This window comes from Rattus norvegicus, chromosome 17, assembly GCF_021556685.1.
Source record: "Rattus norvegicus strain SHRSP/BbbUtx chromosome 17, alternate assembly SHRSP_T2T, whole genome shotgun sequence".
In the NCBI taxonomy this organism is placed as follows: domain Eukaryota; kingdom Metazoa; phylum Chordata; class Mammalia; order Rodentia; family Muridae; genus Rattus; species Rattus norvegicus.
The window spans coordinates 19038040-19065243 of record NC_141550.1 but is presented as its reverse complement, the minus strand read 5'-3'; the positions used below and the strand labels follow the sequence as shown (position 1 = coordinate 19065243).

At 45.7% G+C, this 27204-nt stretch overlaps 1 protein-coding gene and 1 long non-coding RNA gene across 18 annotated transcripts in view; one reads left to right on the top strand and one right to left on the bottom strand.

The window, feature by feature from the left end:
- Atxn1 (ataxin 1) overlaps window positions 1–27204 on the bottom strand; it is a 410902-nt gene that overhangs the window by 25247 nt on the left and 358451 nt on the right.
- On the top strand, window positions 8232–13580 carry LOC120097816 (uncharacterized). The gene is made up of 3 exons (XR_015641528.1): window positions 8232–8576; window positions 8732–9064; window positions 13020–13580. It is a non-coding gene; the product is annotated as an uncharacterized LOC120097816 (long non-coding RNA).

Genomic DNA, 27204 nt, shown 5'->3' with positions numbered 1-27204 from the left:
CTAACAAGAGATATCAACTTGTATGCATTCATTTTTCGTACCAAGGAACAGACCCAGCACCTCGTGGATGCCAGACAAGTAAGCACTCCCCCGTTCAGCTCCGTCTCTCGGCATCATGTATCACCCCTGACAAATTCAAACTCATTCTGAAAAAGTACCCCCTCGTCAATAGCAGCACATTGCTGGAGATTAGCTTTGACAGAACGTGATAGATGTAGCAATTAATAAAGATGCAGGAGTGTCCCAGGCTGAACTGACCCAAATCTCATCATAATTGCTAACATTTTAAAATTTTATAATTAATTTATAATAATTTTATTATTAATAATAAATTATAATAATTTATTATTATTATTATTATTATTATTATTATTATTATTATTATTATTGACATGTGCTGCCAGCATGCATGAGGCCATCCAACACCACCACTGTGGAGCTGGTTCTCTCTGTCTATCGTGTGGGTCTTGGAGAATCTGACTCAGGTTGTCAGACTTGGTGGCAATGCCTGTAACTCACTGAGCCATCTCTCAACCTAGAATTATAGTTTTTAACGGAAGAGGGATCTTGCTATGTTGTCTGGGCTCAAGCTCTTCTTGGTCACGGTTCCCCTGTTGCTGCCATTCTAGGCATTCTCCTAAATGTGGGAGTGTTTACCACGCAAGATGGTCAACTGGAGGCGATGAGTTCTTTCTCTCTTCTACTAGCTCTCTGAAATGTCTACATCTTCACAGAGGCACAAAGTGGTACTGGATCCTGCGGTTTTCACTAAGCCACTAGGGGGCGCCATGCCACACTACCATGCAGTGGGGCTCACTGACATTTTCATTACACATATGTCAATATATTTTGTTCTATTTTTGCACACTGCCCGCCCTCCCTCCCTCCCTCCCTCTCTTCCTTCATACTGCTCTCCTCCATTCCCCAAAATACTAAAATACTAATAGTTGTTTCTTCTTTTATGTCTCTCTCTCTCTCTCTCTCTCTCTCTCTCTCTCTCTCTCTCCACACACACACACACACACACACACACACACACACACACACACACACACCTCAAAATCTGTACAGAAAGATGATTTAAATTTGTAGGCCTGTCCCACTGATTGACATTGTGACATAGAATTTTTAACCTAGAAAGTTCACACTTCAGAAAGTTCACACTTCGGAACTGCTGGGATTTTTTTCCCCCACAATATTTCCTCCTCAAAATAAATCTGATGTTTTAAGAACTTTTTAATTTTGTATTGGCCACATTCAAAGGTGTAAGGGTCACCTGTGGTCTGCAGGCTGGGTATGCCTTTAGGACTCATGATGCTTTTGCTCAAGTTTGGTTCCATTTTTTCCCCCTACTATCCTGTCTGAGAAGTGACAAGATCCTTCTGTGCTGGTGATGTGAGGATGGGTGGCCGCCGGTTTTAAGGTCTGTAAATAGCAACTGGCTGCTTGGAATGGAAGGTGCTTCTAGAATTCGACACACACGGCCTTAAAAAAACACATTTCAAGGGTGAGGAATACGTGATGACGCTGTCTCTACACACACGATCCTGACATTCTCAGTGTGAGTGAGCTGGACTCCCCCCCCCCCCCCCGGCTTGCACAAACAAGAGGAAGGAATGGAGAAGGCTCATCAAAATTAGGCCGGCTTCACCACGGCAAACCTGCAAATCCCAAGCACCAAATGTTCCCCAAATCCCCAAGTCTGTGTGCAGCCCCAGGACACAAGTGAGCAATTCCACACCTGGCCTCACATGGTGGATTTGAGTCACAAGGTAGGTTCACTAAAAATCTTACATAAAACAAAGGTGATTTTCTCCATCGGTAAAGCTCAAATACACGTTTGGGTCCCATTCTTAAGATCTCGTCTTACGTGCAAAAATATTTAAAACTGAGAAGGTAGTAAATGAAGAACACTTCTTGTCCTAAATACTTTGGATAAGTGATACTTAACCACGCTAAGAGATGGGACCCTTGGTTAATGACAGGACACGGTGAGACTTCTTGGGGTCCTCACCTCAAGCCTTCCCATTTGACTCTATCACCAGAAGAAATTCTGGATGCTATAGACAGAGGTCCTTCAGTTTGGTTAACACAACATCCTTGGAGTATCCAGGAATGAGGCAACTGTCATAATGAGACAGCCTCGGGGTTGACTGACTGGGCTTGCCTCAGAGGAAGTGGGTCTGTATTCGCCACTTCACGTCTCGTCTCTTCAGTGGGCCTTCGATGCTGTGTCAGCACAGGACCTAGGACAGGGCTTCCCACACTCTCTTCGGCTCTGCACTGCACACCATTTCATTAGTGTTTTGGTTATCATCTTTAGAGGTAGCAGAAGGCTGGAGGGGATATTTAGTGTGTTGTGATTAATATGCAAATATATCCTCAGGCTGGAAGTGATGGCATAGAACAAGAAAATTAAGATTAATGAGAATAAAAATAAATGCCCGGCCTTGGTTTTAATAGCTCAATTAGATTAGTTTGGAGAGCTCTGGCTTACAAATGGTTTAAACGAAGAAGTCTAGGACTTTTTTTTTTTTTTTTTTTTTTTTTTGAGACAGGATCTCAGGTAGCCTAGGTTGGCTCACAGATATGCAATGTAGCTGAGGATGACCTTGGATTTCTGATTCTCCTGCCTCTGCCTTCTGGGTGTTGGGATTACAGATGTGTGATGAGTCCAGGGGCATGAGTCTGGACCAGGATGGAGGGGACGAGGCAAACATCTGGCTTGAGACATCTGTAGAAGCTGCTCTCACAGGGAGAATGCGGCTGCAGCTCGTTGTGGCCAGTGTCCTTTGGCTGCCTGCCCACTCTGGAATTCCTGGAAAGGCTTAAGACAGGAAAATGACCATCTGGATCCAAACAGGTCCCAAGAGGTTGGGTCGGAGTTTTTTTGAGAAAAGCTGGAAATGCCTTTCTGTCAGGACTTTTCCTGGTTTCAGTGTGGAAGCAAAAACGATCGAGCTTTCCAGTGTCCCTTGTGCCAGCTTCCCAAGTGCCCACGTGATCCACCACTTAGGCTGGACGGCTGGGAAGGGTCACGGGAACCTTCAGGGATCTTGATCTGGTCTAATGCAAACTGCTTTAAGGACAGGGGAAGGTGGCCTTCCATGTGGCCACAGCCCCAAGACTGCTAGGGCAAGGAGTCTACTCATCAGGGCAGCATTGTCAGAAAGGGGAGGAAGTAATTCTGCTGTGTTCAGCTCTTCGCCATGTCCTGTAACCCAGCTTCCTGTAGCGCTCATGAAACATTTCTCCATAAAATATCAATACAAAATGTTAACGCTATTGTTAAATAATGATAGGGAGGTGACACTGATGTGATCTTTCTCTCCCTGTCTGTCTGCAGGCACACACACACACACACACACACACACACACACACACACACCCTTTTCTCCCCATAACAGGTTCTCCTGCTGTTCCAGCTGACCTGGTTCTCCTTATTCCCCTGAATGCTGAGACTGCCGATGTGTCCCATCCTGTGTGGCTGCAACCGATGAGGAAGGACCCAAAGCTTCGGTGTAATGACAAGGATATGGCCAACCACGGTGTAAGGTCAAGGAAAGGGCAGGTTCCAATCCAAGCTTTCACTTCTACCTGACTACATCATCTTCTAAAATTCCCTTTCCTCCTTAATGCAATTTTTATTTTATTTGAATAATGCATACGCCCTGTTTAGGGAGATAATTACTTACCCGATGTGTAATTTTATCAGTAATGTCTCTGCTGATCAAAAGGGGAGACACTGACTTGCACAGAGCTTGGTATAATGTCCAATAGCTCAATCAATGCCAACCGTGATCCGTAGGATTCTGCAGCTATCCCTTCACTGCTGCCCAGCAATCAGCTCCTGGTCCTGTGATGACATCAACCTTCCCCTTTCAAACCACCCCTCCTGTCAAACAGCTGGGCTTTTCTTTCTCTCACATCTGCATGGCTATTTGAAAGTTCATCGTCTTTCTTTGCTTAAGAGACAGGGCCATATTCATAACCATTCCCAAGACAGGATTCCATTCACATCAAAAGGATCCGAGAGTGATTCCACACAGAGAGAACGCTCAGAAGGGCTGGATGTGAAACTCAAGCGTGGCATTTCTTGGCAAGGGTTAAGCTCGGTTCCTGGTCTTACTGTCTGTACTTCTATACTTTTTGGATGAGTAATTCCCAAAAGGCATTGTGGGGAGATGGAGAATCTCCTTCCCCCACAGGGAGGACTGCCAGCAGACACACACACACACACACACACACACACACACACACACACACACACACACACACACTTGCCGCTTCTCTGCACAGCAGTGAGCTAAGTGCTCTGACAGCTACATCCTGTATCCTGCGCCATGGGCCACCAGGGGGCCGGACTTCCTGAAGTTAGGATGGACCAAGACTTCTCAGAGTTGAGGATGTGAAATTTCCTATCTAACTAGAAGAATTTATTTTTTTAAAAAGGAACTAAAGCACTCTGGGAAGGATTTAAGGTATTCTTTGCCCTTGATGCGAAACTTCCAGAAAATTCTCAAGTTCATTTGCCAACTCTCAGTCAAGGTTGCTCATACACTGGTTTCCCTTCTGTGTGCTTTTCCAGTCCGTGGGTAGTATGGTTTGGGTGTAACCTGAAAGTTCACATTTTAGAAATGCAACCCCTAAAGCAACACTGTTGGGTGATAGGTTAGGGTCAGTGGGGAGGGCTCTGCCCTAAGAAATGACTACTGTCATTATTTCAGGGATGGGTCAGTCATGGCAGGTATGGGTCAGTCGTGGCAGGTATGGGTCAGTCATGGCAGGTATGGGTCAGTCGTGGCAGGTATGGATCAGTCGTGGCAGGTATGGATCAGTCGTGGCAGGTATGGATCAGTCGTGGCAGATATGGGTCAGTCGTGGCAGGTATGGGTCAGTCGTGGCAGGTATGGGTTAGTCGTGGCAGATATGGGTTAGTCGTGGCAGGTATGGGTTAGTCGTGGCAGGTATGGGTTAGTCGTGGCAGGTATGGGTCAGTCATGGCAGGTATGGGCTAGTCGTGGCGGGAGAATGAAGCTGGCATCTGATGAGGTTTGAACATGAAGTATTGTTCCATGGGCTCTTGGGCTCTCACCTGGATTGAAGCTGGTGGTCATGTTTGGGAAGGTTATAGGACCTTTAGGAGGAGGGAGGCCCTCACTGGAGTACATGGGTACTTAGACTTTAGGTTTTATGCCATGGCTTCACTTCCGCTGGGCTTTCCACTGCCCTGATTGGGAACCTGGGATAAGACCAGCTCCCTCCTGCTTCCCCTTCAGCATCTTCCCTGCTACAACAGACCTTCCTGCTTAAGTTGATTTTTGTCACAGAAATGTAAGTCATACGTACACGTATAGTGAGGTTTATATTAACCAGTGTGATTGGGCTTGGGTGGGAGGGACATAGAGGGAGGCGCCTGCTCACAGTGTTGGAGAAATGTGGGCAATGCATCAGGCAGCTTGTTCCTGACGTGACATCCTCGATCTGTTCAGTACCACCAACACACCTAGAAATCTTCCGCAGTCACATGACAGTAAACATCCCAACACCACGAAAGCAGGACACGGTTCTCACCCTTCATTCTCCAGAAGTGTGAGGATGTACTTTTCATATACTTTTATGCATGCACACAGGAAACTGCATATGTACCGGATACAAGATCCGCTGAGTCTGTGATCTTACTAAATGATGAGCGTATGGAACATTGCCCTGAGAGACCGTAAGGCTTGGAACCTTAGTGATGGGTCATAAACTTCTTGTCTGCAGAACCCAGAACTAATGCTTGCCACACATTGCACTCCCAAGGGAACTTGTAAACACAAGACCAATGCTCTATCCACTCTGGGGCAGCCGCCACCAAATGCCTGGGGTGGGGCCTACAGTAGGAATTTATTCGTGTGCTCATTCATTTACTTACATTTGTCTGCGTTTGTGCATATGCACATGTGTGTACAGGTATGTGTGTATGTGGGTCAGAATGCAACCTCTGGGGTTCCTCTTTTTCATTTCCATTTTAAAGATTGGGTCTTTGGCTGGCCGGGAAATCACCAAGGAGGCTGGTCAGCTGGCCAGTGAGCCCCAGGGATTCTCCTGTACCAGCCCCTTCCCCATGCCCAGTTCTGGCAGTGTGCACCTCAATGTTTGGCTTTTTTACTTGGGTTCTGGAGATCAAACTCAAATCTTTGCATTTCATTGAGTCTAACTGCTCTCCAGCCCAACTCCTGGAATGCAGAAAGCATACAGCAGGTGATCCTGATGGGTAGCCAGAAGCGGGAACCCGTGACACAAAACACCCCAGAGTTCCCTTTAAACCCCACCATCCTTACAAGTCCATCTCAGCGACTTTCAATGCAACTGCAAATTACCTCCATCACCCCTCCAACACGAACACGGTGTGCTCACCTCTCCGCCTGGACTCTAAAGATGAACAGACATGTCCACAAGTGAGGGGCCGGAAAGACCCGTTAAGATTGTATTAAACAAGCGAAGCCAAAACAGAAACGGGAAAATAACAGCTGCTGGGAAGAATGGGGAAAAATTCCATGGGTTCCTAATGCCAAGACATGGCTTTGCCAATCTGTAAAGAGTTAGACACAGACTTGTTCCATAATCGAGCAACTCTGTTTCTATAGGACACCTCTGATGGCTAATGTTCATTGTCAACTTGCTGGATTTGGAACTGCCTAGGAGACACATTTCTCTCTCTCTCTCTCTCTCTCTCTCTCTCTCTCTCTCTCTCTCTCTCTCTCTGTGTGTGTGTGTGTGTGTGTGTGTGTGTGTGTGTGTGTGTGTGTGTGTGTGCACTCTCGAGCTTCCAGAGAGGTTTGGCTGGCCGGGAAATCACCAAGGAGGCTGGTCAGCTGGCCAGTGGAAAGACAACCCATACCAAACGTGGGTGGCATTATTCTATCGTGTAGGGTCTCAAGATGACTGAGAAGGAAAACAAAAAGGAAATGAGCTAATAAGGACCAGCACTCATCTGGTGCAGCTTCCTGAGTATGAACAATGTGACAGCTGCCTCACGCTCCTGCCACCACAGCTAGAACTTCTCTGCCTTCCTTTCCAAGGTGGACTGTGCTTTCGTCAGGCATTCTGTCCCAGTGACAGGACAAGTGACTAGTATAGTATCTAAAGATCATGCAAAGAAATCAGTTCAGACAGACACCGGAAACCAGTGTCCACAACAGTGTAATTTATAATAGCCAGAATCAGTGTACCAACCCACATGTCCATCAACAGAGGGACTGAGAAGCAGTAAGGTATGTTCCCTCATAATACTACCATCCAGCCCCCATTTCTGACAGAGGGCTGAAATTCTGACACATACTGTACGGCAGATAACACTCCCCAGGCCATTGTGCCAAGGGAAAGGAGCCACGCCCCAAAGGAACAGTATCTGGATTGACTTACAAGAAACACCCAATAGCGATAACGTTCAGTGGGGGCTGGGGAGAATGAAGGCTCAGGGTACAGGATCGCAGTCTGGAATGTTGGTGGGTTGGCTGCTAGCACGGCAATGCTTAATGCCCCTAGGTTGTATGCTTGGAATAGTTAAAAAGAATACATTTTATATCAGACGTATTTCATTTTTCAATCACTAAACCGGGCACATCATGGTTGTGACACTTTGTGAACCAATGGTAATTGTCTTTGAATGACATCACACCTTACCCCCCTACCTCCGATCTGTGTGGCCACATAGGTTCCCTGAACACCTGTAGAGTTTGTAGCTCATGGCTGAACTCTGGGGGGCGTCTTAACGCCTTAAAAACTACAATACAGGGCTGGCTGGCTGGCTTAGTGGGTAAAAGTACTTGCTGTACCAATATGGCCGCTCACGTCTCATCCTGGAAATCCACGTGAAAGTGCAAGGGGAGAGCTGACTCCACAAAGCTGCCTTGTGACCTCTGACTTTCATATGCCTTCTGTGGCACGTGTCCTCATATCCCACGTACATATCACCAACAAGCGTGCGTGCGTGCAGCGCGCGCACGCGCACACACACACACCCACACCCACAGCAGGTCCCTGTCTACTACACATCCTTCAGTAATAACTCCCGAGAATCTCGGCAGAGCTATTTTCACCCCGGCCATCCTTGGTTCTGGTTGCTCACCGCAGTGTAAACCCCACCTCGGGCCCTAACCGGATGTTATGACTCCTGCCTTTGTGGGCACCCAGTTTTACCCTCTCTCACGGGTGGATGGATTCGTGGATTCTAAATGTGTCGCAGTGCTGGCTGACAACCTGGAGGACATGAAAAGATGCTAAAGAATCTGCCTTGGAAATTCCTTTTCTACCACGGACCCACTAGTGAAATGACGACCCTGAGCCAGCCCAGATCAGGCAGTGCCACAGACTGTCCGAGGTGCTGTTGCTAGGGTCCATTCAGGAGGACCTGACACCATCGCCCTCTCAGCACCACCAATCTTACTGAAACGTTTCAGACGCCTTTGGATTTATGGGAAGGAGCAAGCTGTTACAAAGACAACAGTTTTCTTGAAATCAGCCTCAATCAAGTGGAGAAAGGGTAGCTGTAAAAATCGGCCAAGATAAGAATTCTCTCCGAAACAAACGTTTGTTTTAGAATCGGGGTGGGGTGGGGCGTGGGGGTCGGGTGACGCACTCTTCTGTGAATGGATGGCTGCTTTCTGACCCTCGGAAGATGAATGGTTCATTTTGTAAAGCACAGCAAGTGTAAAAACCTACTTTCTACCTCCGTTCATTTCAGAGTGCGGCTGCAGTGTGGAGCCCGCGATGCCTGCCTGGGTCGTTCCCAATCACCAGCAAAACCTACAATGGGCTGACCCGCTACCTGCAGCTGTTTTCAATCAGAAAGCAGAGCCATTATCAGCCTCTCCCGGGGCTCACATGCAGGATCACATGAAGCCAAGGGAACATTAAGGATGTTTGAACCAGCTCCCAGAAATCTACAGTGTTCGCCTGCCAACCGCTCGTCTTCACCTTGGCTGGGCATCATTAACTCGGTTCGGTATTCATTCGACAATCAAAAAAAAAAAAATCTACATTCTTCCTGGATGAATGGCGATGTTCTCCGATCTAGGTACACTGTCACAATGACTGCACTACACGGGAAATGTCAGTGTATTTCTATATTCTTCAGCCTATTTTTCAATACTTGGTCTCGTGGAAGACGGGGAAGCTCCACTCTGAAATCCCGAGCCCTGTGGTGGTAAGACTGTTGACGAGCCTGTCAGAGACCAGAGGGAGAAATGCCTTGCTGAATCCTCGCACTTAGGACTCACTCTGGAAACCACAGTGCTTACTAATGGTCTGAAAGAGATGGCGGGCTTTTGTGTTACATAAGGCCTGGGCTAGCTTCCTAGCTGCCAGGCTTTGTCTATTGGTGCCTTTAGGAGAATGATTCGGTTTTGTAAGCTTTACTTTCCTCTCTGAGCAAATGAAGCTAGAGATGGAGAGAAGGACCAATACTTAAGAGCATTTGCTGCTCTCACTGGGGGCCCGGGTTGGTTTCTAGAATCCACATGGGGCAGCTTACCTGCCTGTGATTTCACTCAGAGGTTCTGATGCCCTCTTCTGGCCTCTGGGAGCACCTGCACGTATACAGTGCTCACACAGGCAAGCACGGTACACAATTAAAAATAAGAAGGAAGAAAATGGAGGTGGGCCAGGGAGATAGCTTGGTCAGCAAAGTCCTTGCTTCACAAGCACGAGCTCCCGAGTCTCATCTGCCAGAATTTGTACCAAAATCCTGGTGTGGAGTCACGTGCCTGTAATCCAAGCACTAGGCAGGCAGGGGGAGGTGGGTCCTCGGGGCTCACTGGTCAGCAGGCCTAATCTACTTGGTGATTTCCAGGGTCATGAGATAACCCTGCCTGAAACAAGGCGGATGGCACGTGAGACACATCAGTCCCATGTACCTACACACTGAGCATGCTCAAGAGAGTCATATACACGGAGAATGAACACGGAGATGATCATAAGCCCAAGCCCTTAGAAGAATTATGTGGGACGAGGTGATGCCCAGGACACAGATAGTGCCGTGTCACTCCAAGTAACACACTGCTTTCAATTTTCAAACATCCCATTGCCACTGTGGAGAGAAGACACTAAGTGTCGAGGTTGTGTGAGTTGTTAACCCTGGTTGTCTTGGTGCCACTGGTGGAAGTTAGTTTTTGGTGCCTCAGTTTTCTCATCTCTGAAGTGGGAGCAATACCAGTTCTAATCTATGTTCAATACAAATGCTAGCTTGCTGTAAGTTCACACATGAGAAGAAAGACCGGTCAGGGCTGAAGTATGGTAAGACCTAGGAATATCAGGAGCTGCTCTTACCTCCTGGGAAGGGCTTTCCTACCTTCCATCTTTTGCTTAGTCTCAGAGTCTGTCTGTCTGTCTCTCTGTCTGTCTGTCTGTCCCTCCCCCCCCCCGCAAAAGCAAGAGGTTTATTTTCTGGCACGGTTGGGGTCCACCTTCAATCGGTCTCTCCAGGTGAGTGACTAGAAGGTGACCCTGAATGGCTATTACAAGCAGTTTTTATACTTTTTAGGGTACAGGCTATCTAGTTTTTATTTGTATCTGTGTTAAAATGTCCTCATTGTTCACCTGAGCTTTTCCCAAGGTAACAAGGGACATCGTAAGTACCAGTCAACTCTAGAGGATGCTCAGTGGAACATCCTCCAATTAGAAGGTCCCTGCTTCCCTTCCCTTAATGAGACACCTCAAATCTCAGTTCAGAAGCTTACCAGCTCTTCAAAACTATCTTCTACAAAACATTCCATGTTCATATGTGTATAGCCATATATAATATATATACATATATATACTAGCCATATATAATATATATACATATATATACTCACAGATATATATGTATATGCACACATAGTATACTCACAGATATATTCACATGCATATACTCACAGATATACACACTCATACATATACTCACAGATATATACACACATATACTCACAGATATAAACACATACATATACTCACAGATATACACACATACATATATACTCACATACATATACACACATATACATATACTCACAGATATATACACATGCATATACCTACAGATATACACATATACATACATATACTGTGCACTTTAAACTGGAATAAAACCCTGTATAACCAATGGCCAATTGCATCTGTATTTTAACACAAAATTCAAATGTCTGATATTTTAAATCTGCTTTTCTTTGTCGTGTTACTTATTCCTGGGGTATAAACAGAAGCTTTTGGACTTATTTGAACAGTCTTGATGCAATTATTCACTATAAATTAAATTTGTCCTTTTCTGCTTTCTCACCGTGGCATGCCCACATTCTGACTGGAATTTCCACAGCATTAGACAAGCACAAAATCTGGCCAGGTATCTACTGTGTTCGAGGCTTTAAGAGCAAAGGGAAGATAACAAAAGATGACAGTGTGATTTAATGACTGCAAGTGGAACAGGCAAGATAATGTTCAACAAATAGAAATGTAAAAAGGGGACAGCCGGGTTGGGGATTTAGCTCAGTGGTAGAGCCCTTGCCTAGGAAGCGCAAGGCCCTGGGTTCGGTCCCCAGCTTCGGGGGGGGGGGGGGGGGAAAGAACCAAAAAAAAAAAAAAAAGGTGACAGCCCCCGTTCACAAGGCTCATGTTCTTCATTAGCTCCGTGACCTTGGAAAACATGAATATCAGTTTACCTACTGTTATTATACTGATGTACCTGAGGCAGGCTACTTTTGCAGAAAAGAGGTTCATTCGGCTCAGTTTTGGAGACAGGAGGTCTAAGGTCTGGCAGCCCCATTGGTTTGGATTCTAGTGAAGTCTGAACCACAAAATATGTCACAACCGTGGGGACAGAAGTGGAAGGAAAAGGAAGTTTGAGGGTGATTCAGGGGTCAGGTCAGGTTCCTGTACTCTTTCCAGGGGGCCTCAGTGAAGGAGGACCTCTGACTAGCCCCTGCCTCTTTAAGTGCCACGCCATCTCCATACACCATCACCACGAGAAGCAAATCTGCAGCCTATGATTCCCCTGGGAGCAAAGTGTGGGGGCACACTGACAGCCAATCAGCTGCCTCGTCTGTACTTGAAAAACAGAGGAGCATTTTTGAGAATGCTAGGATGTGAAAAATGAGTCAGTCTGTCAGTCTGTCTGTCTGTCATCTATCTATCCATCCATCCATCCATCATTTATCAATCATCTCTATCAGCAATTGAGAATATAACACCTACCACAAAAATTCAAACACATTTTCTTTCCTGAACGTCAGCTTCATAGCTCAGTTACGGGTAACATCCCGTATCCTTTCTCTCAGACCAACATCCACGTAAGAACTGTATTTATGCTAATGGTTATGTACTGTTTTCACAGGGGCGTGGCCAGAGTACTGTTTTTGATGTGACTGTATTGCTTAGATCCCATGGGAGGGGGAGGAGGACTGTGAGTCGCAGCATACTTGACTCCTAACTCGGTCTTCTCATCTTAGAATGGGTCAATAGTAGCCACTCTGCAGGTGACAATTCAGTGCACACAAACCATGAAACACTTGGTGTAGTGTGCATTCAGCAAGCACTAGCTGAAAGATGCCATACGGGAGGGAAGGAATTGCTGTAAAAGCAGGGGATAGGGGGCTGGGGATTTAGCTCAGTGGTAGAGCGCTTACCTAGGAAGCGCAAGGCCCTGGGTTCGGTCCCCAGCTCCGAAAAAAAAAGAACCAAAAAAAAAAAAAAAAAAGCAGGGGATAGAAGAAAGAATACACCGGGGAGGAAAGAGGTGAAAGTAGTATGTCCTCTCACTTAGTGGGAGGAAGGGCACCAGGGAGAGGGGTTGGGGAACAAGATGGCGTCACTGGTACACAGGAGCTATAGCAACGACCCAGTCTTTCCATGATCTGGTAGCAAGTATTCCATTCTGGCTTTGTTAGTATTCTTTCATTAAAAAGTAAGTTATTTGCCCTGATTGATTTAGACAAAATAAGTTCTGCTTCATTCTTGAGTGTGTGGGATTGATAATTTTTTTTCCTGATTATTTCCAACAGTGTGAAGGGAAGGGACATTTCCTGGTTCTGCTCTCCTCTACCAGCAATGTTGCCGATTCCAGGACAGAGGCTGTATGCAGTTAAAGAGCTGGGGACTCACTTCAGTCCGTCACATGTGTGAGCACTCACGGTCTCTCAAGGGATTCCCATTAGACTGAAAGGGAGAAGGCCTTTGTGTCCACAGAGAATAATTTTGCTTTCTTTCTCCCTCCCTCTCTCCCTCCTTTCCTCGCTTCCTGTCTTCTTTTCTTGTTCCCTCATTCCTTCCCTCCCTCTCTCCCTTCTTCTCTTTTTCACTACCACACTTTTTTGAGACTGAGACAGGGTCTTACTCTGAAGCCCAAGCTTGACTTGAATTTGTAACACCCGTGAAGCCCCAGGTTTAACCCCCCACACTGTAAAGGGGGGCATGTGGTACTACACAGCTGTTAGCCCAGCACGAGGGAGGGGGAGACTGGAAGACCAGAAGTTCAGAGTCATTCTCAACCACATAGGGAATTTGAGGTTAACCTGGGTAAGAGATTCTGTCTTTAAAAAAAATAAAATCACCATGGAAACACATCAATAGAATGTCCTTATCTATGAATATGTTTTCAAAATTTAAGAGAGGAGGGAAGACCCATCCTGAATGTGGGTGGCATAGCATAGGGTCCTCCCATTAAATAAAAGAGAGGAAGCGAAGGGAACGCCAATACTCCTCCCTCTCTGCTGTGGACGCGACCTCACCGTGCTGCCATCACTTCCCAGCCATGAGGAATATATCTCTCAAAGCCAAGCCATCATTAACTCTGCCTCCTTTAAGTTGCTTTTGTCTGGGGTTTTGTCATACCAACAAGAAGAGTGACCAACGCACCAAGTTGATGGGAGACTTGCTTCAATTATAAAGATCTCTATTGTGTATAGGGAACAGTTCCGCTGTAGGGCCTCTGGGTGTCTACTCCTTCCCTTGGATTGACCCAGACTTACTTCGGTTTGCTGAGGGCAGAATCCAGCTGTGGCGTTTGCTCAGAGGCCTATTTGCTTTCCCACGACCATGCACACTAAGCACCTGTAATCTGGGGTGCTAAGCAATGGTAATTCAGTCACACGGGGATTTCAGTGATGATTTGCTGTCACCTCCCGTGTCCCTCTGTGCTAAGAACAGCTACTCCCAGGGACAGGTGACTCATCTGTCACTGTTCTACCATGCTCTGCTAAGTTAAGACACAACAAAACGGCAGCGCCTCCCTGAAACATGAACTCTGTGGGGGAGGGAGAGCCTCATACGGGAAAAGAGATGGTTTTTCTCTTCCTTTTGCATCTCCTTCCCACAAACTACTGAATACTTAACCCATTCCTTGAACTGCCTACTTGAACTGCCATCTCTTGCTCTTTCCTGTAACCACACAAATCTGTCTCGTAAAACATCAGAGAAAAAAGGACAAATCTGGTTGTTCCATGAACAAGGTCTAATCCTAGTTGTGTGTGTGTGTGTGTGTGTGTGTGTGTGTGTGTGCAAGTGTACATGCATGTGGGTATGCACGCACATGTGTGCAGGTTGGAAAGCAACCTCAGTTCTTTCCTTCCCAGACACCATCTACCTTGTTCTGTTTTGTTCTGTTACAGGGCCTCTTACTGCCTTTGGGACTTACCAAATGGGCTTAACTACCTGGCCCATGATCTCCAGCAATCTGCCTGTTCCCACCTCTACAATGCAGAGATTACAAGTGTCCAATGTTTTGTTTTGGGGGGGAGGAGTGGTGGGGGCTAGCCCTAGCTGTTCTGGAACTCACTCTGTAGACTAGACTGGCCTTGAACTCAGAGATTTGCCTGCCTCTGCCTCCCCAGTGCTGGGATGAAAGGCATGTGTCACTATACCCAGCTAGCTTTTTGTTTGTTTATTTGTTTGTTTGTTTTTAATGTCATATATGAGTTAGTTTTTCTGCAATGATAACATTGAGGAAAAGCAACTTAAGGGAGAAAGGGTCTGTTTTGGCTCATGATTCAAGGCTGTAATCTATCTCGATAAGGAGATCCTGGCCGGCTGGGAGTTTGAGGGAGCTGGCCATGTTGCATCCAGTCAGGAAGCAGAGAACCAAGACTGCCTGTGCTCTGCTTTTTATATAGTTTAGAACCCAAACATGGGGAATGATGCCACCCATTTTTAGAGTTTCTCTTCCCACCTAAATTAACTTAGTCAAGGAAACTCCTCACAAGTGTCCATAGATCCTCGTCTCCTGGGTGGTTCTTTAAAGATCCTTTAAAGTTGGTAATCAACGTGAACCATCGTGCAGTTTCTGGTAGAATCAGAGCTCCATGTTTGCAAGTCAGGCACTTTACCAACTTCTCCGCCCTTCATTTCTCCCTGGCAACCAATCTCCCAATCCTCTTCTGAGGCTCTGGATTCATCAACAGAGAAAAATACACAACATAGGCACATTGCTTGGGATGGTCCTCTTACTGACACCCGTGTAAGTGAATGACTGTCTCTGAGGTCACATGGCCCAGCTTCACACACAATTTCTTCCCTCCTCATTTCTATTTCCTGCCCACACCATGCAAAACATGGACATGTTTCAGACAGAAGCCTTGGTGACCAACACCAGCACCAGCCATGGGTATTTGCCTCTTCCCAGCCACTCCATGCTTTAGAAGGCTCAAAGGGAGCATTTATCCTGACCTCACTTGCCCCCATTGGGAAAAGAGCCCATTGCTCTCTCACACTGAGTTTCAAAGCACAGGAGAAATGAACAGGGTTGTACTTAACTCTAGGCACAAACTCACTGCTGTTGGTCATGTCCTGGGAATAGTAATGTATTCTGCCCATTCATGAATGAAAATTTCAGAACCTACAGTCAAGGTCCAAATAATTGCTAGATTATCAGTATCTTTTCCCTGCAGTATTGAAAACACAATTTTACTCGAGGAAAAAGGAGATTAAATGGCAGTCTCTCTGTTCCTCATGTGAGGTGCCAAGGAAAGTATGTATAACCCTGAGACTAAAGAATGAGATGACACAGGATGATAGCCCAACATTCTTCAGGGGACACATCTTATTCTGGAGACCTCTTTGGATAATTTACATTTTATTTTTGTTTTATTTCGTCTGTATCAGTGTTTTGCCTGAGTATACATATGTACACCACATTTGTACTTGGTGCCTGAGGTCAGAGGAGAGCGTCAGATGCCCTGGAATTGGAGCCATTTTGTGGAACTGAAACTTGCCCTCTGCAAGAGCAGCAAGTGTTCTTAAACCACTGAGCTCCAATATTGCTTACAAACTTCCTCTGGGTTAGGTTTCTCTCCTAGTAGTGACTCAAGACAGCAAGCTAATTTTTTAAATTAGACATCTGTCAGACATTTTTGGCAACGGAAGTCTTGAGCAGACCAAGTTTTGATTGTAATTTAAAAAAAATATCAAATAAAAAGAACTCTTGGGAGTTGCAGACAAAACCAAGGATCATAGAATTATATACGTGTATGTAAATGCACGTATGCGTACATACTTCACAGAGAGATGACACAGGATTTGGATGACAGTAGGAAAGAGTATGAAGTAGAAATTGGTATGAACACCCCATTCTTTCGATTTTTTCACCAGCCATTTTTAGCCCCCTTTCCCTCTCTCGTCTGATGTCCTAAAGCTCTGAGGTATCTGAGGTTGTTCTTCAACACCCGATTCTTCTGCCTCCACATCCAAAGTGCTGAGATTACAGGCATGCGCCATCATGTGAAGACTGATTTGTTTATTATTTTATGGTATGCGTGTGTATGCACAAAGGACATGTATGTGCATCTCATCAGTACAGGTCTACACAGAGGTCAAAAGAAGGCATCTCATCCCGTGGAACTGGAGTTACATGCAGTTGTGAGCTACCACTTTAGGTGCTAGGAATCGAACCCGGGTCCTCTGCAAGAGGTAGCCAGTGCTGGTAACTGTTCCAGCATTCTGAAATACTCATTTCAAACCAATATGAAGAAACCTAAATCTCTTTAGGATTTATGCAAATCCCACAGAGTCTTAGCTTTATTTATAACTATTCCATTTATAAAACCAAGCATCCTATAGATAAGACTGAAGTCAAAAGAGATGTTGTTTATTGAAAAGGGCCCTCAGCTTGGAAGTGTTTTTAGTAAATGAATCATCAGCCCCAGACTCACTCTTTCTCACCCCCAGTTTCACTATATGCTCTGTGCATAGGAAGGCTACAGTTAAATTGGCTTCTGGAGAGTTGAGACTCAGGCACTAACAGTGAATGGGGACGAGAGGTCGAGAGAACTAGCAAGGCCAAGGGGATGGGATAAGTAAGTTGGGGTAGCCAAAGGCTCTGGAGCATCCCTGTATGAATGACAAGGACCCAGATATACTAGATAAATAAAATAGAAAGAATATGTTTATGAGGAAGAGATGCTGATGGCATTTAGGACTTCAGGGGTCTGGGAAGATGGCTCGGTTGGTCAAGTGCTTGCTACACAAGCATGAGGACCAAGTTCAGATCTCCAGAATTTGCATAAAAACCAACCAACTGAAAAACCAACCAATAAATCAATCAACCAATAAACCAACCAACAAACCAGCCAACCAACAAACCAAAAAACCAACCAACCAATCAACCAACCAGCCAACCAACCATGCAATCAACCAAGCAATCAACCAACTAAGCAACCAACTAAGCAATCAACCAATCAACCAGCCAGCCAGCCAGCCAGCCAGCCAACCAACCAACCAACCAACCAATCAACCAACCAACCAACTAACTAACCAACCAATCAACCAACCAACCAAGCAATCAACCAACCAAGCAATCAACCAACCAAGCAATCAACCAATCAACCAGCCAGCCAGCCAACCAACCAACCAAGCAATCAACCAACCAACCAACTAACTAACCAACCAATCAACCAACCAACCAAGCAATCAACCAACCAAGCAATCAACCAACCAAGCAATCAACCAATCAACCAGCCAGCCAGCCAACCAACCAACCAAGCAATCAACCAACCAACCAACTAACTAACCAACCAATCAACCAACCAACTGAGCAATCAACCAAGCAAGCAATCAACCAACCAAGCAATCAACCAATCAACCAGCCAGCCAGCCAGCCAACCAACCAACCAACCAACCAACCAATCAACCAACCAATCAACCAACTAACCAACCAACCAACCAACCAAGCAATCAACCAACCAACCAACCAACCAATGAACCAACCAACCAACCAACCAACCAACCAACCAACCAACCAACCAACCAATCAGGGATGGTAGTTCTCCCTTGCAATCATAACACTAGTAAATGGATCCTGGGGATCTCTGGCCCACCAATCTACCCTAGTCAGCCACAGGGTAGACATTTCCTGAAAAATAAAACTCAGGGCTGTCCTCCAGCCTCCACATGCATATGTACATACAGGTAAGATTGTAGAGATGTTGTTTTTGTTAATTTAAAACATACCTATATTTATTTACTTACATATGTGTGTGTGTGTGTGTGTGTATGTGTGTATGTAAGCAGGTATGTATGTATGCATAGCATGCATGCATGTCATGGGTACATGTGGAGATCAGAGGATAACTTTTGCAAATCAGAGTTTCCTCTCTGTCCAAGCACATCCTAGAGATTAAACGTGGTTGTTGTGTGTGGCTGAGCCATCTCTCCAGCTCAAATTGTTCAGTTTTACTAAGATTTCTGTAAAATTAATGCCAGTACTTTTGTCTGGGGGACGAAGAAGAGGTGAAGGGCTCATTACACAGAAAGCAGTCCTGGACCCAGAAGGGAAACTGAGGCTAGGCAACATCTATAAAAGCAGTGCATGCCCCTTGCATAACTTTGGTTAGGACGGGAAAAGTGACTAAAACACTGTCAGCTATATTACAGGAAGATAAGAAACTGAGGAAAACGCTAAGTAAGATGGGACCTTATTAAACTGGCAGTTCCCAAGCTCCCCTGCATGGCTTCTGTGAGATTCCAGGCCAGAACGGTCACTGCTCATCACTGGATTGAGTTGTCTGGCCATGATGATGCAGGAGGACAGTTCCACAAGCCATGTTGGGAAAGAGGGGGCCTTATTGTTTCTTAGATGTGCGTTCCATTCTCGGGACTCAATGCGTGCATGTGTGTCACTGATGTCGAACCTTACATTTGCGCGTGTCGGCAGGAAGTAATGTGCTCTCATTACAAATTCAGTATTTGGAAATGCCCTGCCTGAGAGGACATCACTGCGTCTCCTGCATCCTCACACAAATGCCGGAATAAACAGGCTTTATGCAAGTTCCCCAAGAGCCAGGGAACACGACTATGTCTCAATTAAGTCAATCAAACCCTTTTTCCACTGGTCGTTAAACCTCGGGTTCAATGGAGCAAAGCACTTGAGCCAATATTGACTTCTCTGAAGGTGACACACTTGGTGAGAAAAGGAATCCCAGAAGGCCATGCAAATTGTTAATAATATAGCTGCCCCTCTTCGGAATCCTTAGATGTAACCAGTCACCATACTATCTGTGGGTGGGCGCATACCTATGTTCATGTATGTATGTGCACATGCAGTCCACAATTTACGGATGCACATGTACACTGATGTCAGAGGAAAATCTGTGGTGTTATTCCTCTGGTACCCTCTGCTTTTTAGTTTGTTCTGAGACCGGGTCTCTCACTGGCTAGGTAGGCTAGCCTGGTTGGCTTGGAAGTTCCAGGGACCCACATGTCCCTGCCTTCCCAATATTGGGATTGCAAATACATGTCCATCATGCTAAGCGCTTTTTAAAAAATGTGAGCTCTAGAGATCAACCTCAATATTTGTATTGCAAGCACTTTACTAAGCTGTCTTCTTGGATCCCCAAATGTTTTCAATTAAAAATGCACATGTATGAACACATGCAGGGTTGCTTGTCACTGGTCCCTAAACAATACAAGTAAGAAGTGCTAACACAGCTTTTCCCATGTCCGGGTATTGTCAGTCATAGGACGTGGGAAGGACATTCATAGGTCAGGTTGCATGAAAACATCACAGTGTTTTTATACAAGGAACTTGAGTCCTTACATTTTTATAGCCTGGTATGGGGCGCAGAGACAGTTCTCTGCAGATGCCAATGGATAGAGGCAATTGTGATTCAGGAATTTCACGTATGAAGAGATCTAGTAATCATATACATATGCACATGTGTGCACATGCATGTGGACACACATGCACATGTATGCACGTGCAAACCACGTTCAGCCCTACCTGTCCCCATTATCCCCCATGTAACCCAGGGTCCTCCTGTAAGTGCACGCACTATATTCTAAGAATGAATACCAGACGGTTTGAAGGCATGAAGTGTTTGAAAGGCAAGGAGAATCTGTGTTAGGTGGATGGTTTTATATAGGCGTTCCTACTGAGAGGCATTAATGACTGTCATAAATCCAGTAGGAACACAGTGAAGCGGGGTGAACTTCATGTTTCATTCACATTCTGTTTTGAAACAGGACTCAGAAAGGATACCGTACCATTTGGCAGTCATTATTTTGGTTCCAGCACATGGCTAATTATTTCGACAGAAGTTGCCATCTTTCTTAAAACAAACATGTTTTGTGCATACACATCCACTTTTTAAAACCTATGCCTTTTCTCCTCTCTTCCTAGAGCCCCGAGGACGTAGTTGATGGATTGCCTCCAGGGCCGGCTCTCTGGAACTGAATGTAGATTATGTGCTCACCATGTAACTTGCCCCTAAAGCTTGTCTAAACAAATCAGAGGAAAGAATGGTACAGCGGTTGCAGTACAAATAAACTGTCTCTTAATTTCGCTTGCATATGTTTAAAAATATTTGGTAATAAATCTTAGGCTCATAATTGTGTGCTGTCATCTCTTTTCCTAAGGATCTTCCAAGCTCCCACAGTTTCTTACTGTCAGACCCACAGTTCAATTGACTTGTGTGTGTGTGTGTGTGTGTGTGTGTGTGTGTGTGTATGTGTGTGTGTGTGTGTGTGTGTGTGTGTGTGTGTGACAGCCACCATGAGTGAGGGCCGCTAGTCCTGCAATGTTTGTGTTACTGGAGTCTCAGGCAACGTGAGCTGCAAATGTCGCAAATGTCTTGCCATCTTGAGGCCGTACCGTGAAGCAAAGCCATGCAATGACACACAGCATGGTTGGCTCCCCACCATGATCTAGGACACCCTCTAGGGCCTTGCGCCAGAACTGCCTGGTCTGGTACATGAATGGCCTTAGTTTCCTCATTGGCCAAGACTGCACCATGGTGTCTTAGCGCACCAGAGGGCCTGCCTTACTGCCAAAGCTCAACTCACCACACAGCAAAAATCCGCGACGGAGAGACCATGCCTACTTCCCCTTCATCTTACCCAGTCTGGGATGGAGGAGAAATGGGGTCCTTGACTCTTCTCCCAGGAAGATGGTTTTAAGTGCTCAGCGTCATGGAAACAGTGGCAAACACCTAGAGGCTTCCTGCCCCTGAAGCGAACAGCTCATTCCAACTTTGGGGCAGGAGAAAAGGAGCTGCGCTATCCATGGTAGAGCAGGAGATTACTGGGAAGTGACCCGATGGCAGCACAGCAGCCTGACACCAGAGTCTTTGCACACATTCCCTTCTCTTCCCTGCATCCCTTTCACCCCATGTGACCATGGCTACCACCATGGCATGCTCTGTCCTACTGTCATGCGGTCCCTCCACAGTAAAACAAAGGAGACATGTTACCATGGCTCTGGATGCTGGAGGCACCATGGAGATGCGGCTGCCAGTTCTGTAGATAGATGGAAGGTCGTGTTGGGCCAAGAAACACTTTCGAAGCCGTGCGGGCAAAGCTAAATTTGCAGATCATTTTTCTGTCAGAGCATAATGTGAAAAATCTTCCCCTTATTTGAACCACAGAAGGCTCTCCCCTTCGTACAGATCTAGTTCACACCCAGGCTTAAATGACAATACTTAATGTGATACACTCGCGTAATTCAGTCTGCCAGCCCCTCTTCCCTAAACCGTTACTGACTGCCCCCTGTGAATCACAGGCCAGCAGTAGGAAACACAACAAGCAACTGTCCGTGAAATGTGTACAGCCTAAGCGTTTTTTTTTTTGTTTTTTTGTTTTTTTTTTTTTGAGCTGGGGACCGAACCCAGGGCTTTGCGCTTCCTAGGTAAGCGCTCTACCACTGAGCTAAATCCCCAGCCCCCAGCCTAAGCATTTTACGTGTGCATCTCATTTGCATTGAATTAGCTTTCTGCAATCCAAGATCATTCATCAAACATGAGAAAAGGCTTATAATTGGCTTACTCTTCTTCCAGATGACATTCAACAGTCTCACCTCAGTAAGTATTCTGGCTGGCTGCCATCATGTTACCAGATTGAACCAGATGACCCATAGACACAAATGTTAGGCTAAACTCTCACTCTTGGTCCTTACTTCTTTGCTTTCCATCCCGTCTGCCTACTTCTTCCACCTCCTTGGCCATTCTGTTTCCGGATGCTAATGAGATGCTGGCTGGCTGCTTAGTTTACAAAACCACACGCAGAAAGACTCAGAAAGCAGAATCTGTTAGCGCTATATGCTGGACAACAGCTAGGTCTCTCTTCACTCCAGCCCCAGGGTCTGGTTCTGTACTACGACCATCCTTGGGAGGTGCCCAGAGAATACTTGCTCTACAAACCAATTCCATGATGTTCTATGGTATCTTACAATAACTACTCAGTGTCCAGCGTTTGCTAACTGGGGCTTTCTGCTGCCTGCTCTGTGGAACGATGGCACGTGAAAGGAGAGATTGATTCAAGGTTGTGCTAAAAGTAAATAAAGTTTGGGGTGGGATTTGAGCCACTGTCTAAATAAATAGAGCTGGTGCTCTTTAACACGAATTGATCTCTTTGGCTTGATCTAACCACTTTGATGAGCTCCCTCTGGGAGTTTAGAAGTAGAGGATTACGGAGGCAACCTGGCTTCCACCTTCGCCATTTACAACCAGCAGGTTTCTAATGCGGCCTCCAAATCTATCCCTCTTCTTCCTCTCAAATGGTCTGCTCATTCTAGACTTGTGCCCTGTGAAATGACTTGGGTCTGAGAGGTAGGGCTCAGGAGAAGTTTATGAGCCCGGCTGTAGAGAGTGATGAGCTTTTATTGGTGAGCTTGCTGTGATGATCAGATGATCACCTGACCCAGGGAGAAATCTTTAAGCGCCTTAGGAAGCGATCCTGACTTGAGATTGCTGTCTGAGCAGGAAGTGCCTCAGACAACCTCACCCAGCAGCTCTGAAAGTAAGGATGGGGTGGGGGTGGGGTGCTGGGACTTACAAGGGTCTGGTTCCATACATCTGTGTGCCGAAGTCCAGGAAAGGTAGACCCCGAAGGGTGCTTGAGGAGCCACCCCCACAATGGAGTTGTTAATTTTATAGTTTATTTTGAGATAGGAGCTTGCTACAGAGTACGTGCTAGCCTTGTACTAGGGATCCTACTGCCTCAGCCTTTTGAGTGCTGGGATTACAGGCATGTGGTACCACATTCAGCCTTCCCATCTCTCTGTATCTGTCTTTCTCCCCTTCCCCATCTCTGTCTCTCTGTCTCTCTCTGTCTCTGTCTGTCTGTCTGTCTGTCTCTGTCTGTCTGTCTGTCTGTCTGTCTCTCTGTGTCTGTCTGTCTGTCTCTGTCTGTCTCTCTGTCTCTCTCTGTCTCTCTCTGTCCCTCTCTATCTCTGTCTCTGTCTGTCTCTGTCTGTCTCTGTCTGTCTCTGTCTCTCTCTGTCTCTGTCTCTCTCTGTCTCTGTCTCTCTCTGTCTCTCTCTCTCTTGTTCTAGGGAGGGGCCCCAGGGCCTCACACGTGTTAGGTAAGTGTCCTACACTGAGCCACATCTTGGGGCTTCTCTGATTATTACACTTTACTTAGGCTAAGTATCAACATTTGGGGAATGATTAAAACCGAGGTCAGACTGTAACATCCAGAGCACTTCATTTACACTGCCCCCAAGCTGAGCTGTCTAATTTGACTAAGTGTGGGGCACCATTGCTAAAGTTGACTTCATATCAAAATTCTAGGCATCAGGGAAGAATAAGGCCTTGATAGAGGACAGGGTGGTGTACGTCTGCAATCCCAGAACTCAAGAGGCTGAGGCAGGAGGATTTTTGAGTTCCAGGCTAGACAGAGGTACATAATAACAAACCAACTAACAAATGGATAAACAGACCAGTGGTCCTCAACCTTCCTTTTTTTTTTTTTTTTTTTGGTTCTTTTTTTTCCGGAGCTGGGGACCGAACCCAGGGCCTTGCGCTTCCTAGGTAAGCGCTCTACCACTGAGCTAAATCCCCAGCCCCAGTCCTCGACCTTCCTAATGCTGCAACCCCTTACTACACAGTTTGTTGCTACTTCATAATTGTAATTTTGCTACTGTTATAAATCATAATACTTTGTTTTCCCATGGTCTCGGGCAATCCCTGTGAAGGGGTCACTCCACCCCCAAAAGGGGTCTTGAACCACAGGCTGAGAACCACCGAGGTAGATGCAGGGGATATAGCTCAATGCTAGAGTATTTGCCTAGCTAGGGACCTGGGTGATTGCATCACAAAGGCATGGGCATAAGGATAGATGCCATGCTGTCTATTAGCATAATTAATATAATAAAGTAATATAAGTAGATATAACCCCATTTTATTTCACTAAAATGATCCGTTTCATTCATTCTGATTATTTAGCAAAGGTTTTTGTGTCAGGCTCAACAGTTGGTCTATCTCCATCAGGTCTATGCAGGGGCAGGAGCACGCTGACCATGCTGAGAGCGATGTGTTTGCTCTTGTCTTCCCAGCAGGGTGGTACTACATATAAGGCTGATATTGTAGGGGCTGACAGGACCCTAGGCCTTAGATAGAGCTGTTAGTAGTAGATGAAGGCAACAGTAATGGGACTTCCTTTTGAAAGGAGATCTGGCTGTGTTGCCCAAGCAGACCTCAAATACTAGCTCTTGAGGGAATTTTCTCTGCTCAGCCTCTGAGGGCTGGCAGGTTGCTGGTACACTTAGTGCTCCCGTCAACTGAAAACTGTTTAGAATGTTTAACTAAGACAATGGGAATCAGCCTGTAGTGCCTTGGTTTCCAATACTGACCTTTTCCTTCCGTTCCCAGCTTCAGGGACGCACTACCACTCATTTCCACACAGCTATCTGTGACTACCACTCCATACCATTGCCCTCACTGATGTACCCGCATGTGATGGGTCTCTTGAGAGACCCTCTCTGTTTTATCCCCCACACCGATGTGGCATTTCCTTTTCTGTTTACTTCTTTTATCTCCTGTCTTTCAACTTATTCCGACCTCAGCTCAGCTCTGCGACTTCATTTATATTTGTAGCTCAATCTTGGTCCGACCAACAGTGAAATTTAGAGAAGCAATCTCAGATGTCTACAGTTTATTACTGAAAAGGTCTTCTGATACATGGAAAAGGGACAGAAATGGCAAGCTTTCTGGACATGGCCGCCTGTTAAAAGTGACAGCTGTAATACCATCAGCGCCTTCCTGACCACTTGAACTCCTGGGGGTGAGCTGGATGCAGCCTGTCTCCTAGGAGACAGCATCACTCCGCAAACACCATATTAATTCAGGACCCCCACCTTCCAGCTCAACCTTACTTTTGCTGGCCTATAAGCTGACCTCTTAGCTATAACACAGAATAGGTATAAAGTCAAAATGAAACAGAAGGGACTTTTTTTCTTTGTCCATTGCTCAAGAAGCTCAGAGACACTAAAAATGCTGTACATATGAAAACCTCCTGTGAGCGTGTATGCAATATTCACAAACATCCCACAGGAGATGTCGACTCATAACAGAGAAATCCTGGTTTTAATTAGATACTAAGCTGGGGCCTTAAAAATGTACAAACATGCGATTCTTTTATCTTCTGTGTTATTCAAAACAGTCTTATACAGAGCCCAGGTTAAAGGTTTGTAATATTCCCTGCCCATGTCTGTCCTAACAGAGAAAGCCCTGTGGTTTAACACACAGACCCCGAAGAAGCTTTAACAGGTACACACAAATTAAAAGCACACATGCTCCATGGTACAGTGGAAATGCAGGGTTTAGGTGCCATTTATACTGATCCAGTGGGGAGGGGAGGAGGGTCTAGCAGCTAGAAACTAGATGAATGTTCTTCACACTTTGCAGTAAAAGACTGCTTCTCACACGTGGCTAAGACCAACATGAGATCTCTAATCTAGGCCCCCAAATATAATTATAGGTTTAAACAAACAGTAGAAGCACAAAATGCTGAGGAGGAAGGTCAATGGGTAATGGGCTTGCCTTGGAAACACAAGAACTAGAATTTGATCCTGAGGACCCATAGTAAACCAACCAACCATCCATCCATCCATCCATCCATCCATCCATCCATCCATCCATCCTTCCAGTCATCCATCCATCCATCCATCCATCCATCCATCCATCCATCCTTCCAGTCATCCATCCATCCATCCATCCATCCATCCATCCATCCATCCATCCATCCAACCAACAAACACAGGCGCACATTGGTAATCCAAAAGACAGATGGATCCCTAGGGTTTGCTGGTCAACCAGTATAACCTGAGAGGTGCTATCTGAAACATTAAAAAAAAAAAAAAGGTGGATTGCCAAGGTTGACTTCTGACCTCTATAGGTACACACACACACACACACACACACACACACACACACACACACACTCCAGCAAGAAGGGGAAGGGGAGGAGGAGGGAAAGGGAGATGGAGAAGGATAGTCTCATGTAGCTCAGGCTAGCCTTGAAAATCATATGTAGCCCCCTCCCTCCTTCCTAACCCATCTCTCTGTAACATGGACTCAGCTGAGTCCTAGATGTCCATAACTGTCCTGCCTTAGAAGCCTCAAATGACTTCAGTTTTACAGAGAAGGATACTAACGCATAAAGATCGATTTTGATAATGTCTCAATCTAGGAAGCAGTGTTGGCAAATTAATTATTCTTCTGCTTAATCTCCTTTTCACAGTAGATGGCGGAGGCTCTATTCATGCCTTTCAATACCTGCTAAATGAATGCAGTTTGCTATTTCTCATCTGTGAATTTCTGAACCTCTGAGGTCTTCCAATTGGCACCTCTAATCCCAAGTCACACATATTCAAGGAATAAGCTATTAGATAATAAAAAAAAAGTAATGAATAGATGAAGTTCATTAGCGTTCACACGGCTTTGTCTGCAATCTTAGTACATAAATCTATGAAGTGCTATTAATTTG